Source organism: Nicotiana tabacum, chromosome 18, assembly GCF_000715075.1.
Source record: "Nicotiana tabacum cultivar K326 chromosome 18, ASM71507v2, whole genome shotgun sequence".
Lineage (NCBI taxonomy): Eukaryota > Viridiplantae > Streptophyta > Magnoliopsida > Solanales > Solanaceae > Nicotiana > Nicotiana tabacum.
Genome location: NC_134097.1, coordinates 113,151,047 through 113,163,437, shown reverse-complemented (window position 1 = coordinate 113,163,437; position 12,391 = coordinate 113,151,047).

Below are 12,391 nucleotides of genomic sequence, written 5' to 3'. Positions count from 1 at the left end.
TCACACCACATGACGAGCCAACTCGGAGGACCGCATCTCATACTATGTGACAGATCTATCACCTTAACGAAGCTGCTCGAACTGCCTGAGCAGCTCCTCTCGGCGAGACTCAGGTACAAACATCCCCAGGAAGAGAACGGAGAACTACTGCCAAGAAAGGGGCGTTGCGTCAATTGATTTACGCCTCTCATAAGCCTCTTACCATCTAAGTGCAGCCCTAGAGAAATGGAAAGTAGTGAACGAGACCCCACAGGTCTCCAGAATACCCGTGGTCTGAAGCATCCTCTGACACTTATCTAAAATGCCCTATGCATCCTCACCACCACTAAATGACGGAAGCTGAAGTCTACCAAACCTCTCCAACCTACGCTGCTCGTCCTCTAGCATAACCAAAGCTACATAGTCCTGAGCAGCTGCAACCGGCTGGGCTGGAGGTGCCCCCAGTGTCTGAAGTCCCTGCACGACCTGTTTAGGTGTGCGAGCGGTGGGAGTTTGAGTGCCTCCTCGGCCTCAGAAGTAGCTGCGACCGTAGTAACTGAGACTGCCTGATCTAGGCCAGTGCACACTGATAGAATCTAGGCCAGAGCCTACTGAAGTCTTGGGATAGCAATAGGCACAGCCGGTGCCTGAGCTGGTACTGCTGGAGCGTCCGCAACTGGGACCTGATCCTGAACTGGGGTGGATGGTGGATCTGCAGGTGCAGCCCTAGCTATTGTGCGGGCTACACTCCTGCCCCTACCACGGCCTCGACCGCGTCCTCAGCCTCTGGTAGCCACAACTGTTGGTACTGGTGGCCGTTCGTCCTGACCGGTAACAAATCTCCTCACCATCTGTGAGAGAATAGAATAACAGAAGTTTAGTACTAGAATCAACAGATTTGCACGACAGGAATTTTTGCCTAAAAGGTTTTGCATCCTCCCAAGGATAAGTACAGACATCTCCCTACCGATCCGCGAGACTCTACTAAACCCGTTCATGACTCCTAAGACCTATGTAACCTAGGCTCTGATACCAAATTGTCATGAACCTAAAATTGACCCGGTCGTGATGGCGCCTATCGTGAAACTAGGTCAGCCGACACAAACCCAAAACCAACAAAAAAATCATAAGAAGTTATTTTAAGCCATTAATTAACAAAAATCCCATAATATGAGTTCAAATGGCCAGTGCGGAAGAAATAACACAAGCCCGATATCGGAGTATCACAAGTCATGAGCAACTACAACTCTGTGTCAATACACTAAAGTCTAAACAAGTTTGGAAGATAAAACTAAATAAATCTAGGGAAGATATGAGGGAGAAGAACAGGACTGCAAACGCCAAACAGCTACCTCGTCGACTCCAAATCCTGCTAAATGGACAATCAATGCTCACAATCACGACCCGCAACCCATGAATCTACACACAAAGTGCGGGGAGTAATGTGAGTATTCCAACCCAGTAAGTAATAAAAGTAAAAGCAGTTGAGCGATAAGAAATCAGATAATTCCACGTCAGAATACTACAGCAAACAGTATATTTCCGAAACAGTATTGAAATTAATTATTTCGTAAATCAATTTTTGTAAAACCCTTTCCTTTTGAAAACCTCTTTCGATAGTTTCAATCAAGCAGTCAAACAGTAAGTAAAATAGTAGAAATGTAAACCGCCCCTCGGGCCAAACATGTATCATAAATTGCCCCTCGGGCAAAATATCAACAGAACCATCCCCTCGAGCTACCTCAAAATCACTCATACCAGCCCCTCGGGCAACAACATAATCAAGATCATCCCTTCGAGCAACAACATAATCAAGATCAGCCCCTCGGGAAATAACACATCACACACACTGGGTACCCGCGCTCACTGGGGGTGTTCAGACTCCAGAGGGGCTCCTACATCCCAACCGCTATCATAAGCCATCTCGTGGCATAATAAGTCAGGCCCTCGGCCTCTCATATATGACAAATCAGTACAACTTGCTGCGGCGCACAGCCCGATCCCATGATATCCTCACAACACAGGCCCTCGACCTCACTTAGTCAGAAATCTCTCAAGCCTTTCGGGCTAACAGTAAAATAGGTGCTCAGCTCAAAATATTATTTATGATATCAAAAAAAACATAGCATGACTAAGTGTAAATATTAAACCAAAAATAGTGAGGAACAGTAGTAAAAAGCCCTTAAGGGTCTAAACAGTCGGCACAAGGCCCAAACACTGCATTCAACCCCAAACATAGTAATACTTTCCAAAATACAATAATATCAAACAGTTTCCCATTAAATACGTGACTTAATATTCATACGGGATGGACCAAGTCACAATCCTCAATGGTGCATGACCCCACGCTCGTTATCTAGCGTGTGTGTCACCTCAAAGTAGTGAAACGATGTGAAATTCGGGGTTTCATACCCTCAGGACAACATTTACAATCATTACTTACCTCAATCCGGTTCAAACTCTAGCCCGCGATGCCTTTGCCTCTCGACCCGGTTTCCGAATGCTCCAAATCTAACCAAAATCAGTATCATACCATTAATACGCGCTAAAGGAACAAAGCCCAAGCAAAAATAATCAAATTAACTCAAAAATCCTAAAAATTGGCCAAACTCGACCCCCGGGCCCACGTCTTGAATTTTGATAAAAATGACATCACTAGAATCCTTATCCTCCCATGAATCTATACATACCAAGAACATCAAAATCGAACCCCAAATGGCCCCTCAAATCCCCAATGGAGACTGTCCAATACCAAGCCCTAATTCTCCAATTTTAATCCTTAATTTCCAATAATTTCAAGCCTAATCAGCAAGATAATGCCATAGAATCGAGTATTGGGTTCAAAAATCTTACCTCCAAGCGTTATCCCTTGAATACCTCTTCAAATCCTCTCTAAAAGCTCTCAACCTATCTCAAAAATGGTGGAATGAGGCTGAAAATTGCGAAGGAAGGATTATATAGTTTCTGCCCAGGTATTTCCGCACCTGCGGTTGAATTATTGCACCCGCGGACCGCTTCTGCAATTAAAATAACATCACTTGCGGTTTTAACTTAAGGTCCAATTTCCGCATCTGCGGTTAGAACCTCTCACCTTCGGCCCCGCAGGTGCGCTAGAACCTCCGCACCTGCAATCCAGCTCCAATTAACCAAAAATGCTTCTGTGACCTCCTCCACGCATCTGCAACACCGCACCTATGGTCCCCGATCCGCAGGTACGGTTATGATAGGAACAACAGCTGAAGCTGCTCAACTTCAATTCCAAACTTCTCGTCAACCTTCCGAATTCATCCCGAGGCCCCCGGGACCTCAACCAAAAATACGAACAAGTCATATACCACTATTCAAACTTGTACCAATCCCCGGAACACTCAAAACAACGGCGAAACACCAAATCACCCTCGGATTCAAGCCTAAGGATTCCAAAACTTTTGAATTCCGCAAACGATCAAAAAGTCTATCAAACCTCACCCAAATGACCTGAAAGTTTTCACACACGTCAAAAATAACACAACAGGCCTACTCCAATTTTCAGAATTCTATTCCGACCCCGATATCAAAATTTCCACTACCAACCGGAAAACGCCAAAATTCCAGTTTCGCCAATTAAAGCCTAAATCTACCATGGACCTCCAAAATACATTCTGATCATGCTCTTAAGTCCCAAATCACCTAACAAGATATCCGAGCCATGAAAACCAAATTCCGAGATCATTTACTCTCAAGTCAACTTCCGGTTGATTTTTCCAACTAAAAGGCCAACTTAAGAGACTAAGTGTCTCATTCCTCTATGAAACCACTTCGAACCCAAACTAACCAACACAATGCAAAGAAATACAGCTGATCAACACATAAAAAAGCAGAAATAGGGGAAACGGAGCGGTAACTTATGAAAGGACCGGCCAGGTCATTATATCCTCCCCTCTTAAACAAATGTTCGTCCTCGAACGAGTCAAGAAACATACCTGATGCCTCAAACAGGTGAGGATATCTGCTCTGCATCTCCCGCTCAGTCTCCCAAGTAGCCTCCTCCACGGGCCGACCTCTCCACAACACTTTCACTGAAGCCATATCCTTTGATCTCAACTTTCGGACCTGTCGCTCCAAAATAACTACTGGCTCCACATCATAAGTCAAATCACTGTCTAACTGAACCGTGCTGAAATCCAAAACATGAGACGAATTTCCAATATACTTTCGGAGCATAGAAACATGAAATACCGGATGCACACTCGACAAGCTAGGTGGAAAGGCTAGATCATAAGCCACCTCCCCAATCCTCCGAAGCACCTCAAAAGGCCCAATGAAACGAGGGCTCAAGTTAACATTCTTTCTGAATCTCATAACACCCTTCATGGGTGAAACCTTCAGTAGAACCTTCTCCCCAACCATGTAGGACACATCATGAACCTTCATGTCTGCATAACTCTTTTGTCTTGACTGCACTGTACGAAGCCACTCCTGAATCACCTTCACCTTGTCCAAAGCATCCTGAACCATGTCTATACCCAATAGCCTAGCCTAACCCGGTTCAAACCAACCAACTAGAGATCTACACCGTCTCCCATATAAAGCCTCATATGGAGCCATATGAATACTCGACTAATAACTGTTGTTGTAAGCAAACTCCACGAGCGGTAAAAACTGATCCCATGACCCTCGAAAATCAATGACACAAGCGTGCAACATGTCTTCCAATATCTGAATAGTACCCTTGGACTGTCCGCCCGTTTGAGGGCAAAAAGTTGTGCTTAACTTAACCCGAGTACCCAACTCTCGCTGCAAGGCTCTCCAAAATTGCAAAGTAAACTGAGTACCTCTATCTGAAATGATGGTAACCGGGACACCATGCAAGCGAACAATCTCCCGAATATAAATCTCTATTAACCGCTCTGAAGAATAGGTAGTACATACATGAATGAAATGCGTGGACTTGGTCAGCCGATCTATGATCACCCAAATAGCATCGAACTTCTTCAAAGTCCGGGGAAGTCCACCTATAAAATCCATGGTGACCCACTCCCACTTCCACTCTGGAATATCCATCTGCTGAAGCAATCCACCTGGTCTCTAATGCTTATATTTCACTTGATGACAATTGAGATACCGAGCTATAAATCCCACAATATCTTTCTTCATTCTCCTCCATCAATAATGATGTCTCAAATCCTGGTACATCTTCCCAGCACCCGGATGAATGGAATATGGCGAGCTATGGGCCTCCTCCAGTATCAACTCCTGAAGTCCGTCTACATTGGGCACACATATCCGGCCCTGCATCCTCAATACCCCATCATCACCAATAGTCACATCTCTGGCATCGTTGTGCTGAAACATGTCCTTAAGGACAAACAAATGAGGATTATCATATTGGCGCTCTCTGATGCGATCAAACAAGGAAGACCAAGATACTACACAAGCTAAGACCCGACTGGGCTCCAAAATATCCAACCTCACAAACCGATTGGTTAGGGCTTGAACATCAATTTCAAGAGGTCTCTCCCCAACAGGAATATATGCCAAACTGCCCATACTCACTGCCTTCCTACTCAAAGCATCGGCCACTATATTGACCTTCCCCGAATGGTACAAGATAGTGATATCATAGTCCTTTAGCAGCTCCAACCATCTCCGCTGCCTCAAATTGAGATCTTTCTGCTTGAACAAGTGTCGGAGACTACGATGATCAGTAAAAACTTCACAAGACACACCATAGAGATAATGTCTCTAAATCTTCAATGTGTGAACAATGGAAGCCAACTCCAAATCATGAACATGGTAGTTCTTCTCATGGGGCTTCAACTGACGAGAAGCATAAACAATCACTCTACCCTCCTACATTAACACAAAACCAATACCAAGTCTAGAAGCATCACAATACATTGTATATGAACCTGAAGCTGATGACAACACTAACACTGGAGTTGTGGTCAAGGCAGTCTTGAGCTTCTGAAAGCTCTCCTCATACTCATCCGACCACATGAATGGAGCACACTTTTGTGTCAACTTGGTCAAGGGTGGTGATATAGATAAAAATCCCTGAACGAACCGACGGTAATAACCCGCCAAACCAAGAAGCTGTGAATCTCTATGGCTGAGGGCGGCCTGGGCCAACTCTGAACTGCCTCTATCTTCTTTGGATCAACCTGAATACCCTCACTGGACACCACGTATCCCAAGAAAGCCACTGAATTGAGCCAAAACTCACACTTGGAGAACTTTGCATAAAGCTTCTCCTCCCTCAACCGCTGCAATACCACTCTCAAATGCTCCACGTGCTCCTCCTAACTATGCGAATACACCAGAATATCATCAATGAATACAATGACAAACGAGACGAGATAAGGCCGAAACATGTTATTCATCAAATGCATGAACGTTGTTGGGGCATTGGTCAGCCCAAAAGACATCACAAGGAACTCATAATGACCATATCGGGTCCTAAAAGCTATCTTAAGAATATCTGAGTCCCTGATCTTCAACTGGTGATACCCTGAACGAAGATCAATCTTGGAAAACGCCCTCACTCCCTGAAGCCAGTCAAATAAATCATCAATACGAGGCAAAGGATACTTATTCTTGATTGTAACCTTGTTCAACTACCTGTAATCAATGCACATCCTCATAGTGCCATCCTTCTTCTTCACAAATAGAACATACGCACCCCACGACGACACACTAGGCCGAATAAACCCCTTATCAAGGAGTTCCTGAAGCTGCTCTTTCAATTCCTTCAACTCCGTCGGTGTTATACGATACGGTAGAATAGAAATGGGCTGAATACCCGGCACTAAATCAATACCAAAGCCAATATCCCCGTTTAGGGGCATGTCCGGCAGGTCTGTAGGAAACACATCTGGAAAGTCCCTCACTATCGAGACAGAATCAATGGTAGGAGCCTCTGCACTGACATCCCTCACGAAGGCTAAGTAAGAAAGACAATCCTTCCCAACCATCTGCTAGGCCTTGAAGAATGAAATGACCCTACTGGGAACATAATCAGATGAACCTCACCACTCAATCCGTGGCACACTCGGCATAGCCAACGTCACTGTCTTAACATGACCCAAAATAGCACGACATAGAGATAACCAATCCATGCACAATATCACATCAAAGTCCACCATACAAAGTAATAAAAGGTCCGCTCGAGTATCCAAACCATCAATGGTCACCACACAAGACCGATACATGTAGTCCACAACAATAGTATCGCCCATCGGAGTAGATACATGTATATTTGAAATAAGAGACTCACGAGGGTGTATCCAAATAACGAGCAAAATATGATGACACATATGAAAAAGTGGAACCAGGATCAAATAACATAGAGGTATCTCTGCGGCAAGCTGAGACGATACTTGTAATCACAAAATCTGAAGAAATAACATCGGGTCTGGATGGGAGTGTATAGAAACGGGCCTGACCACCACCTGATCGACCTCCCCCTTTAGGGCGACCTCTAGTTGACTATCTTCCACCCCTAGTTGGCTGGGCGGGTGGTGAAATAACTGGTGCTGAAGTTGATGGATGACTCCTCTGCTGAGACAAACCCATAAGATGACGAGGACACTGCCTCCACATATGCCCCAATTCTCCACACTCATAACAACTTCTTGGTGCTAGAGACGGGGACTGAAGGGAACCCCTTGCACCGGGAAAACTAGCAGAAGAACCTAGCATAGAAGAGCCCTGAACTGATGGAGCACGAGACGAACTCTGGGCTGGAAGGGCACTAAGTAAGGAATGGCCCTGATGAGAAATGTGAGAACCATGGCCCAATGATGCCCCACGATAAACTAGGCGAGCTGACTGAGCATACCTGAATGGACGGCCTCTGCCGTGCTAAAACTGACCCCCATGAGGAGTACCACTGAATCCACCCTGGCCACGAGGCCTCTTAGCCTCCCCCTCAAACCTCTCCTGACCATGAACCATCTCAATCTATCAAGCTATGTCAATAACCTCATCAAAGGTAGTACCAGATACTCTCTCTCTGGTTATAAGCAACTGAAGCTAGAAACCGAAACCATCTATAAACCTCCTGATCCTCTCTCGATCTATGGGAACCAACCAGACCGCATGATGAGCCAACTCGGAGAACCACATCTCATATAATGTGACAGATCTATTACCCTGACGAAGCTGCTCGAACTGCTTGCGCAACTCCTCTTGGAAAGACTCGGGTACAAACTTCTCCAGCAAGATAACGGAGAACTGCTGCCAAGAAAAGAGCGCTGCATCAACAGGACTATGCCTCCCATAAGTCTCCCACCATCTAAGTGTAGGCCCAAAAAACTGGAAAGTAGTGAAAGAGACCCCACTGGTATCCAGAATACCCGCGGTCCTAAGCATCCTCTGGCACTTATCAAAAAAGCCCTGCACATCCTCACCCTCAGCACTATTAATTGACGGAGGCTGAAGTCTACCAAACCTCTCTAACCTACGCTACTCGTCCTCTATCATAGTAGGAGCTACATAGTCCTGAGCAGCTACAATCGGCTAGGCTAGAGGTGCCCCCGGTATCTGAAGTCCTTGTACGACCTGCTCAGGTATGCGAGTGGCGGGAGAGTGAGTGCCTCCCCCAGCCTGAGAAGTAGCTACGACCGTAGTAACTGAGACCGTCTGAGCTAGGCCAGTGCACACTGATAGAATCTGGGCCAAGGCCTCCTGAAGGCCTGGGATAACAGTAGGCACAGTCGGTGCCTGAGCTGGTACTGTTGGAGCGTCCGCAACTGGGACTTGATCCTGAACTGGGGCAGCTGGTGGATCTGAAGGTGCTGCCCTAGCTGCTGTACGGGTTACAGCCCTGCCCCTACCATGGCCTCGACCGCATCCTCAGCCTCTGGTGGCCCCAGCTGGTGGTACTAGTGGTCGTCCGTCCTGATTGGTAGCACGTGTCCTGACCATCTGTGAGAGAATAGAATAACAGAAGTTTAGTACTAGAAGTAACAGATTTGCATGACAGGAATTCAAGAATATCAAGTTTTTCCTAAAAGTTTCTGTAGCCTCCCGAGGATAAGTACAAATGTCTCTGTACCGATCCGTGAGACTCTACTAAACCTGCTCATGACTCGTGAGATCAATGTAACCTAGGCTCTAATACCAACTTGTCACTACCCTAAAACTGACCCGGTCGTGATGGCACCTATCGTGAAACTAGGCCAGCCGACACAAACCAAAACTAGCCAGAAAACCATAAGAAGTCATTTTAGTCCATTAATTAACTAAAATCCCATAATATGAGTTCAAATAGCCAGTGAGGAAAAAATAACACAAGCCCGATATTGGGGTGTCACAAGTCACGAGCAACTACAACTCTGTCTCAATATAATAAAGTCTAAACATGTTTGGAAGACAAAACTAAATAAATCTAGGGAATATATGAGGGAGAAGAACAGGGCTGGGAATGCCATATAGCTACCTCGTCGACTCCAAATCTTGCTGAATGGACAATCAATGCTCATAATCGCGACCCGCAACCCCTGGATCTGCATACAAGGTGCAGGGAGTAATGTGAGTATGTCAACCCAGTAAGTAATAAGAGTAAAAGCAGCTGAGCAATAAGAAATCAGATAATTCCACGTCAGAACACTACAACAAACATTATATTTTCGAAACAGTATAGAAATTAATTATATTGTAAAACAATTCAGTTTTTGTAAAACCCTTTCCCTTTAAAAACCTCTTTCGATAGTTTCAATCAAGTAGTAAAAATAGTGAGTAAAATAGTAGGAATATAAACCGCCCCTCGGGCCCAACATGTATCATAAACCTCCACTCGGGCAAAATATCAATGGAACCAGCCCCTTGGGCTACCTCACAATCATTCATACCAGCCCCTCGGGCAACAACATAATCAAGATCAACCCCTCGAGCAACAACACATCATACACAATGGGTACCCACATTCACTGGGTATGTTCTGACTCTGGAGGGGCTTCTACCTCCCAAGCGCTATCATAAGCCATCTCGTGGCATAATAAATCAGGCCCTCATCCTCTCATATATCACAAATCAGTACAACCTGCTGCGACGCGCAGCCCTATCCTAGAATATCCTCACAACACAAGCCCTCGGCCTCACTCAGTCAGAAACCTCTCAAGCCTTTCGGGCTAACAGTAAAATAGGTGCTCGGCTCAAAATATCATTTATGAAATCAAAAGGAGTAAATAAAATTCGAGTTATGAAATCAGTAAAAAAAACATAGCATGATTGAGTATAAATATTAAACCAAAAATAGTGAGGAAATAGTAGTAAAAATCCCCTAAGGCTTCAAACAGTCGGCACAAGGCCCAAATACGGCATTCAGCCCCAAACATAGTAATATTTTCCAAAATACAATAATATCAAACAGTTTCCAATTAAATACGCAACTTAGTAGTCATACGGGATAGACCAAGTCACAATCCCCAATGGTGCACAACCTCACGCTTGTCATCTAGCGTGTGCGTCACCTAAAAGTAGTGAAACAATGTGAAATCCGAGGTTTCATACCCTCAGGACAACATTCACAATCATTACTTACCTCAATCCGATCATAACTCTAGCCCACGATGACTTTGCCTCTCGACTCGGCTTCTGAATGCTCCAAATCTAACCAAAATCAGTACCATACCATTAATACGCACTAAAGAAATAAAGCCCAAGCGAAATAATTAAATTAACTAAAAATTCCCGAAATTAGCCAAACCCGGCCCTCGGACCCACGTCTCGGATTTTGATAAAAATTATACCACTAGAATTTCTATCCTCCCACGAGTCTATACATACCAAAAACATCGAAATCGGACCCCAAAATGGACCCTCAAATCTCCAATGGAAACTCTCCAATACCAAGCCCTGATGTGATGACCCAAAAGGTCATCACTTGCTTTAAATTAAATTCCATGTTCTGAGGCCTTGAAAAACCTCATTTAAAGTCACCTCGATTTGCATGCACAGTCCGGGCACGTAGCCGAAAAGCTTAAATATGAAATTCTGTGAAAAATTATAAATATTTGATTATAAAATGAGTTAATTTGACTTCGGTCAACGTTTTGGGTAAACGAACCCAGACCCGTGAGCTGACAGTCCCGGAGGGTCCGTAGGAAAATATGAGACTTGGGCGTATGCCCGGAGTCAAATTCCGAGGTCCCAAGCCCGAGAAATGAATTTTTAAAAGAAATTGTTTTTTGAAACTATTTAAGGAAAATTGAAATGAAATTTGCTTAGAACATGATGGTATTGGGCCCGTATTTTGGTTTCGGCACCTGTTATAGGTCTTATATATGGTTTAAGTCATTTATGTAAAGTTTGGTTGAAAATGGACGTCGTTTGACATGATTCGGACCTAAATTGCTAAATTTGATACTTGATGAAGTTTGAGAAAAAGTTCTTGATTTTGAGGTTTGATTCATTGTTGTTGAGGTTATTTTGGCGATTCGATTACACGGATGAGTTCGTTTGATGTTGTTGAGTTAGTACGTGTGTTTGGTTAGGAGCCCCGAGGGCTCGAGTGTGTTTCGGGAAGTTTTGAACTTAGGAAAAAGTTGCAGGTCTCTGAAGCCAGGCCTCGCGGTTCGCGGTGGAAGCTTCGCGGCCGCGGTGGGGACTCCGCGACTTTGGTGGGATTGGTACGGTCCGCAGTGAGCAAGGCCAAGCCTCCACGGCCGCGCTCGATTTTTTGCGGTCCGCGGTGGAGCTCCGCGGCCGCAGTCCTTTGTGTTCGGTCCGCGGTGAGGGTCTGAGAGGGATATAAATAGACGGGATTTTCAGTCATTTTTCAAAACCCCAAAAAAACATAAGAGGCGATTTTTTCAAACAACCTTCCTTCTCCAAATCAATTGTAAGTCATTTTTAACTAGTTTTCTTCAATCATTAACATCTTTTAACATGATTTCAACTTCAAATCAATGATTTTCATGGTGGAAATTGGGTGTTTTAGGTAGAACCTAGGTTTTTCAAAAATTGGGAATTTGGACCTCGATTTGAGGTCTGATTTCAAAACAAATCATATATTTGGGTTCGTGGGGGAACGGGTAATCGAGTTTTGATTCGAACCTCTGGTTTTGACCATGTGGGCCCGGGGCAATTTTCGACTTTTTGGGTAAAACTTTGGAAAACTTATTTTTCATGCATTGGGGTTGATTCATTTAGCGTTTATAGATGTAATTAAGTAAATTGTATCTAGATACGAGCAAATTGGCGGTGGCATCAAGGGGTAAAGCTATAATTGAAGCTTGAGTTGTGTTCGAGGCATCGAGGTAAGTGTTTGGTCTAACCTTAGCTTGAGGGATTAGGCATTGTGTCCTATTTGCTATTTGTTTCTTGTTGAGTACGACGTATAGGCATGGTGAAGAGTATCTATGCGTTGGTGTCAAGCATGACTGTGAGTCTTATCTTGTGATTTTCATGATCTCGTTGTATTATTCAT